Raw genomic sequence first — 8,597 nt, 5'->3', positions numbered from 1 at the left:
CCCCCCCCCCCCCCAAGTTGCTTGTCTGCCTCTCTGGAGCTTCAGATAGATTGGCCTGCTTACTTTAAGACAGCAGAAGCAATCTGCAGCCCCACTTCTGCTCAGCCATGAACTGCAGAGGCTAGGGCATGGACACTCAGGAGTTAATCCATTTCCTACTTCCTGTCTCTATTGTGACCTTGAGGACAGGGCTCAGAACATCAGGTCAAGTTCATGCGGCATCTGCCTCCAGATCGCTGTATTTTGTCAGTGAGCTTCCTTTCCCACTTTAATAAAACAACATCCAAAATAGATTGGCTTGACTTCCCAACAAATTGCCATTGTGTAAGTGCTGCCTGCTTTGCATTGCTCGAATATTCAGAGGGAATTGGTGATATTGTTGAGTGGCTACTGTGAAGATTTATGTGCAAAGCTGAGAAGGGTTGCTTCCTTTTTCTATTTTTTTCCTCCCCTTAAAGTAATAATAAAGATTACAAAAGAGAAATAAGCAAGGGAAGTTAATTTGAAATGAATCTTTAATCAGGTTTCATCTGTTCGAAGCAAACGTCTCCTTTGTTTGAGCACGGCCACAGGGGTGGAGCCTGGAGACATCATTCTGAAGATGTATCCTCAAAGTCAAAGCCATTCTGACAGAAATCAAACGAGAAATAATTTCTCCCTGAAGGAATTCTGTTTCAGCTTAATGACAGCTCGAGTGTTCCTGTTCAAATGGCATAATGGGGCTTTTTAATTACGGTTCACACTGTCCAGTGTAATGGCAAGACTTTTACTTATTTATTTTTTTCCCTGAGCTCATTTGTTGAGTGTGTATTGCCAAATGCAGAGTTTACCCCAAGGTGAAAAAGCAAATTAACTTCTAAAGGTAGATGTGTGTTCAAACTTCCCTTTTATGGGAGAGGAGAATAGGGCCTGGCTCAGCTAATAGGGCACAAATTTTCACTACAGTTGGAAATTTATTTCCCAAGACCACTGGAGGGGTGTGGTCAGAGGCCCAAGATGGGCCATGCAATAGGATGCCTATGTTAGTTTCTTTTCCTTTTCCTTTTCTTTTGTTGCTTGGTAGATAAAATAACCAGACAAAAGCTAGCAACTCTAGGGACAAAGATTTTATTTTGGCTCACAGTTCCTGAGAAGATATAGATGGAGTCCATTATGGTAGGAAGATATGGAGACAGGCGTGGAAGGCATGGTGCTGGCAGCATAAGGGAAGGACACACACACACACACACACACACACACACACAGAGAGAGAGAGAGAGAGAGAGAGAGAGAGAGAGAGAGAGAGAGAGAGAGAGAGAGAGAGAGAGAGAGAGAGAGAGAGAGAGAGAGAGAGAGAGAGAGAGAGAAAGAGGGAGCAATGTGGGCTAGAGATCAAATGTTCAAACATGATCCTATAGGGGGAATATTTTATATGCAAACCACAGTGCCCAACATCAAAGCTGAAAATTGAATCTGAACCTCTCCTAAGAAGGCTGGACTAAGGTGGCTTACCCATTAGACAATGGAGAATGTACTTCTGGGATGCCCTGGGGGAAACTCCCATTTTAGTACCTTGCTCCAGCTCTGTGGAATAGCAGGGTCATTTAGCCTTGAATATTCATAGCAGAAATTTATAGTAGTTGTAGTGATATAGAACCTTGAGTTGGAATCCATCTCTGCATTTTTTTTTTTTTTTTTGAGACAGGGTTTCTCTGTATAGCCTTGGATATCCTGGAACTCACTCTGTAGACCAGGCTGGCCTCAAACTCAGAAATCCTCCTGCCTCTGATTCCCAAGTTCTGGGATTAATAAAGGCATGCAACACCACTGCCCAACACCCATCCCTATTTCTTATAAGTTCTAGAATTTGCTCAAGCTCTCTGAGTATGCATGGTGACAGGAAGAGATGTGAATGGAGAGAACTGGAGTCACAACAGTATTCTTGTACTATAGTAGAAGCCTCAGCTAGCACACACAGGTCTGAATGAAGCTGTTCAAACCCAGCTCTGTTTTCCACTCTGTCTAGTTAGACATCTTGCTATAGGAATCCCATCTCTGCCTCTCATATGCCGGGATTATGGGTAGGTCATCATTCCCACCCAGCCATTTTTTTTTTTTTTTTTGAGTACTAGAACTCTGAACTCGGGTTCTCATTCTTGCATGGTAAATCTTTTATCTGCTGAGCTATCTGGCTGGCTCAGAGCATCTTGGTATTAAATGACTGGATATCTTTATAATGACCTTTCTTTGTTTCTTTGCTGTCTAATTAGCAGAATTATAGTACTCTTGTGAAATAACAGGCCTTCAAAACAGAAGCCTGGGTATAATAATTTTCTAGCAAGGCTTTAGATCAAAAGATGGGGATACCTAACTTTTCTATTTTGCTTTAGAAAATGTAGAATTGAGAACATTCCTAGCTTACACGAGTGTTTAAGAAACAAAAAATAGGGGGAGGGACCAGATGTCTGTTTTCTCTGCTGCCGAGCTGAGACTGCTTCTATTTCCCTATTGTGCAGTTCTAGATGGATGTAGGTCATTACTAGGGAGGGCTGAATTAGTGTAGGAAATGACTGTAATTTTGGTGTTTGCAAAAGCTTCATGAAAACCTCCTTTTCTGTACCCAGCTTGTCTTAGAATATTATTTGTCTTAGGACACTCATGAGCTGGTCAAGTGTGTCAGGGTGTCACTGCCCATCATCTCCATCCTAGTTTCACCTGACCCCCCTTACAGCCACTGCAGGCTATTTCCTAATATACAGTGTTTGCAGAGGTGCAACACATCTATGTACACAAATTTGGACACATGTGCTACCTTGACACTATGTATTCTAGATGCATTCATCCCCTCCTTGGCCACTTGAAGGTCTAGTTTGATTTTTGATCTGTGAAATTGATGCTCAATTAAATAAATGTTGAGTGAAGGAAAAAATCTATTATAAGAAAATATGCCTTTAATTCCAGCACTTGGGAGGCAGAGGCACGCGGATTTCTGAGTTCAAGGTCAGTCTGGTTGATGGAGTGAGTTCCAGGACACAGAGAAACCCTGTCTCAAAAAAACCAAACCAAACCAAACCAAACTAAAACAAAACAAAATCAAACCAAACCAAACCAAACAAAATACAAGTCTGCACAGCAAATAGGTATTTGATAGGTAGTTATTGGACAATGACTTTCTATCACTTGGGATGACTTGATTCTCACCCATGAACTCTGTTTATACGATCCTATTCTTCTCGAATCCTATGAATTAAGAATAAGCTAAGTAGAGTTCATAATTTTCTGTTTTATGACTCAGTCACTGTGATGGGTCATCTCATCGTCAACTTGATGAGATCTAGAATCAACTGAGGGAGGGACCTCTGGGAATACCTGTGGGGGATTATCTTGATTATGCTAATTGAGATGGGAAGACTGCTCCCTGTGTATGGTCCAGTCCAGTTTGGATCCTGGACTCTATAAAAATGGGACAGAGAGCTGAGCACAACATTCAGTACCTCTTGACTATAATTGCAGAGTGAGCAGCTGTCTCATGTTCTTATCCATGTGGCTTCCCTGTCTCTATAGACTTCCCTTCCTCAATGGGCAATATAAAGCCTGGTACTCTGAACTGAAATAAGCCCCTTTCTTGCTTTTGCCCTGGTATTTTATTACAGCAACAGGAAACACAGCTAAGATGGACACATTGCCCAGTAGATATTTTCTGGAACAGGACTGACTAGGTTATGGAAGGATGAAGAAGAACTGATCATAGTTATTTTGCTACTGTGGTGGGGATCTCCAAGGAGATGGGATTTACTATGCTCATGCTGATCACTCATTGCATGGAATGTCAATAAGATGGCTGCAGCCTCGGAGACCCGAAACCCCCTGGTCTTGAGTCCATCACACACTTGGGGTCTCAGCCTTTTGATGTTTTTATCTTTCATCTCAGAAGCAGCTACTCACGTCACTTTTGCAAGAGCCTGACACTAGAAGTGAGTTCAGACAGCTGGGTTGTCAGGCATTTATATCTGTGATCTGGATTGAAATAGTTCCTCCAAAACTCTTCAAAGCAACACAAGAGACTGTCCCAAATACTTCTCCCATTTGATTTTAGTAGTGTATTCTAGAATCATTAAAATTCAACTTCTGATTTACATAGTACCAATGATATTGGCCATGTCCACCACAAATATTGCCATATTCCTGCCTTTTCCTATCTGTGTAAAACAAAATAACACAAGTAATCCATTCTCTTATCTATGTGACAGGAAGATAACACATTGGTATATGGTTGATACTGGCTGATGCTGGTCTATGTGACAGGAGGATAACACATTGGTATACAGTTGATACCGGCTGATGCTGGTCTATGTGACAGGAGGATAACACATTGGTATACAGTTGATACCGGCTGATGCTGGTCTGTGTGACAGGAGGATAACACATTGGTATACAGTTGATACCGGCTGATGCTGGTCTGAGTATTTGGTACCCGAGACACCTCAACTCACCTATTTCTCCTTAGTTCACTTTTCCCAAAGCCATTATCCTTTACTCATGTGTTTGGGGCACCTCTGAAATGTAGACCTGTGAGCCCACCCTAGTACATGAGTCCCAGTTGTGTGTCTGACTACTGCTTTTATCCTTTTCTTGTGATGTGGCTGATTGTCACTCAGTTCCTATTCCTAAGATCTAATTCCATCATATATAAAATGGAGATCAGGATCCTTGTCTTTTCCACATCACTGGGTTTCTGGGAGAATTATATAAGCTAGTGGAAGCCAATTAAAAATTTTACAGTTCTATAACTATATGAGAGATTATTGGGTATAGTTAAATACAATTGGTGTTACTCAGTTAATGAAGCTATCTCCTCAAAGCACCACAGCCTTCCTCTTCATACTACTTGAAATGACGGAGTTATGGCTGCTTGATGATTTAATCCTTATCTTCCCTCAGCCATGCTAAACTTCTTTGAGGACTAGATCTGTGGATGCAGCTCAACTCTCAGGGATGTAATCATTGGAGGTCGGTGGGCTCTGGTTGCTCCAGTGGGGCAGTGCCCTCCACTTAGATTCCAAATGTCTGTTAGGGTGATGCACAGAACATCCTGGGTAGCTGGGTGGAGATCTATCAAGAAGGGGGGTTCCATGGTTTTCATTCTGACCACCTTGAGATCCTGGCAGCTGAGATGGAAAGTCTGTTATGAAAATGAGTGGTAAGTGTTTCTCAGAGTGTTCAAGGTCCTTAGCCATCAGAGAAACGCAAAACTACTCTGAAACTTGGTCTCAGAATGGATATCATCAAGAAAACAAGTAATAAGTGCTGTTGAAGATGTGGGAAAACTTTTATTCATTGTTGGTTGGGATGTGAACTGTTGCCACTATGGAAATCACTGTAGAGGCTTCCCCAAAACTTAAAAATAGAACTATGATATGGCCCAGCTACAGAATTCCTGGGTTCAATATCCAACTTCAGAGATACTTGTACATAAATGTTTATTGCCATTGTATTTTCAATAGCTGGGGAATGGAATCATCCTAGATACCCATCAATAGATGAATGGTTAGTGAAAATGGGGTATATAACAGAGTGGAACTTTATTAATATACTTTTTGTTTTGAGATTATAACTACATCATTAATTCATTTTCTTTACCCCTTTAGACCCTACCATATATCCCTCTTTGATCTTTTTCAAATTCATGGCTTTTTACATTAATTGTTTTTATAAGCATATGTATATTTCTACATATAGCTAGCTCAGTCTATATAATCTTATTTGTATGTGCATTTTTAGGGCTGACCTTTTAGTATTGGCCATCCAATCGGTGTGCTTTTCCATGGGGGAGACTCTTTCATACCCAGCACTCCTTCGTTGCCTGTAGTTGAGTTATTGTGCACTTTCCCCTGTCCACTTTGGCATGTTTATTGGTGCCAGCCTTGTTCAGGTCCTGCTTTGACAGCCATGTTGGTAAGAAGTGGCTTCTGACATTTCTAGGAGATGAAATCTCACAGCAAACTCCCTGCTCCTCTGGCTCTTACACTCTTTCCAGCTCCCTTTCTCAAATGATTTCTGATCTCAAGTGCTGGAGTTGTTCTGTAGCTGCAGCCCTTGAGACTGGGCCCCGCAGTGTTGACATGATCTCATGTGTTCTTCCTGTAATGGTTTGCACATGTTGTAAAGAGAAGTTTCTTTGATGGGAGGCGAGAATACATTGTCTGTGTGTACTAGGACCAATGTTTAGAATGTAGTTAGAGATTTTAGTAACTAGTTTTATTAAAATGTACAGTTGTAGGGTTTCCTCTAAGATTCACAACTTCACTAGCCCCGAGTAGGTGGCTAGGTTTCCAGTACTAGGCATGCTTTCTCTCTTGTTGATCAAGTCTCAAGTCAAATTAGAGAGCTTTTAGTTATGCCAAGGTATGCTTGTCCCTACTGCACCCCTGTGGTTATCATCTCATGTTGGCCATTGTTGTGGTTTATACGTAGCTTTCCTCTTTTCTAAGCTTGTATGGCAACTTCTAGGTAGCAACCAGGATAGCGAGGCCTCAGGGAGGAGGTTTGGAGTGTAGCCAACTTGGGGCTTTTGGGCCCTGCATCTGAAGTGTACGGTGTCTTTAGTAACAGGGACTTCCCTTTCACCATTATAGGGGACTAATAAGGTCAATAGCAATGACCTGTAATATTTTGAAACTCTATTGGATAAGCCTGACCAATAACTCAAATAGTTAGTACACACACTCACACTCACACACACACACACACACACACACACACACACACACACTTATTTGATATTCTATGGCTCTTGGAGGGAACACTGCACTGCGGGGCAAATGGGAACATTTCATTTAAACCATATATGATGAAACACAATGAACAAAAAGTAGGTTGAGGAGGAAAGGGTTTATTTGGCTTATACTTCTACATTATATTCCACCTTTGAAGGAAGCCAGGACAAGAATTTAAAAAGGGGAAGGAACGTGGAGGCAGGAGCTGATGGAGTATTGCTTACTGTCTTGCTCCTCATGGCTTGCTTAGCTTGCTTTCTTATAGAATTCAGAACCACCTGCCCAGGGATGGCTCCACCCACAATGGGCTGGGCCCTTCCCTATTGATCTAATTGAGAAAATGGCTATAAAGCTGGATCTTATGGAGGCATTTTCTCAATTGTGGTTCCCTCCTTTCAGATGACTCTAGCTGGTGTCAAGTTGACATAAAACTATCCAGCACAGTAGTTTTAGGTACGTAGTTAATCGTGTGATTCCTTACAACTTTCCCAGACACCCTCGCTGCTACTCCACCTTTCTTCCTCCTTCTGTATTCATCTCCTTCCCTCCTTCCCACCAGTTAGTGCATCCTGCGTTCTCTAATTCCCTATCAGATCACTTGTACCCTGATATTCCTCCCTCTATCTCTAACCTTCATCCCCAAACCTGGCAATGGTTTAACTTTTCTGATTTCTGCAGCTGTTTCAGGATATCCAAGATATGAAAGTCTGGAGCTTGGAATCTCCAATGGGAGAGAAAAGGGGATGTTTGTCTTCCTGGATCTGGGTTCCCTCACCTAGTATGACCTTTTCCAGTTCCATCAATTTGCCTGCAAAGCTCATTATTTCATTCCTTTTTATATAGTGGGATTTTTTCAGCTGTAAAGAAGAAATGAAATTATGAATTTTGTGGGAAAACAGAAGCAACTGAAAAAGTAAGTATATTAAGTTAGATAAGCCAGGTTCAAAGAGAAAATTACCACATGTCTTTTCTTATGTGTAGATTCTAGCTTCTAATTTTCATATATGTGTGTGTGTGGGGGGTCAGGAATCTAGAAAGCAGCCTGTGAGAAAGGCGGATGAGGAGGGCAGTGTAACATGGAAATGAGAACACTGGGGTGTTGGCGACCAGTGTCAACATTAAAGAAAGGGTTACCTGGGAAATGGAGTTAGAAGGAAAGGCAACGATAGGAGAGAGTTTTCTGGAAAAAGGAGTCGGGAGAAAATAGGGTGGCCAAAATTATACCTGTCCACGTGGAAGGTTTTATAAAAATTAGACGGGAATCGTGATCGTTCAGCTATCTTTTTTTTTTTTTTTTTTTTTTTATTTTAGATATTTTCTTTATTTACATGCGAATTTCTCCTTTCCCAGTTTCCCCTCCAAAAAACAAAAACAAAAACAAAAACAAACCCCTGTTGCCTCCCCCCTCCCCATGCCTGCCACCCCGCCCTCTCCCACTTTCTGGCCCTGGCATTCCCCTACACTGGGGCATAGAACCTTCAGCTATCTTGATTTAATCACTCTTTGTTACAAGCTAACAGGTAAAATAGGTGAGGCAAAACCCCTCCCACAAGTTCGTTAGCATGCCGGCCCAATCAGTGGCTTCTTTTGGTCTCTGTAGAGGTGGGACTTCCAATGTAACTGGAACCAGGAGCGAGGTGTAGCAAATAGCAGGAGGTGGGCAGAGAGGTGTGGTTATGAGAGGCAGGCAGGGTCTGAAGAAATCAGCCCTCGAGCCAGGATGATTACACTGGGGGAGGAAATCAAGCAGGAAGGCAGGAAGATGGGGAAAGGCCAACTTAAACCGAGTGGGAAAATGCCTCAAGGAAAGTGTTACTTTGTATGTTAAATTTAGTTAAAACT

This window comes from Mastomys coucha, unplaced genomic scaffold (assembly GCF_008632895.1).
Source record: "Mastomys coucha isolate ucsf_1 unplaced genomic scaffold, UCSF_Mcou_1 pScaffold12, whole genome shotgun sequence".
Taxonomy (NCBI): domain Eukaryota; kingdom Metazoa; phylum Chordata; class Mammalia; order Rodentia; family Muridae; genus Mastomys; species Mastomys coucha.
This window is presented reverse-complemented; position numbering follows the sequence as displayed.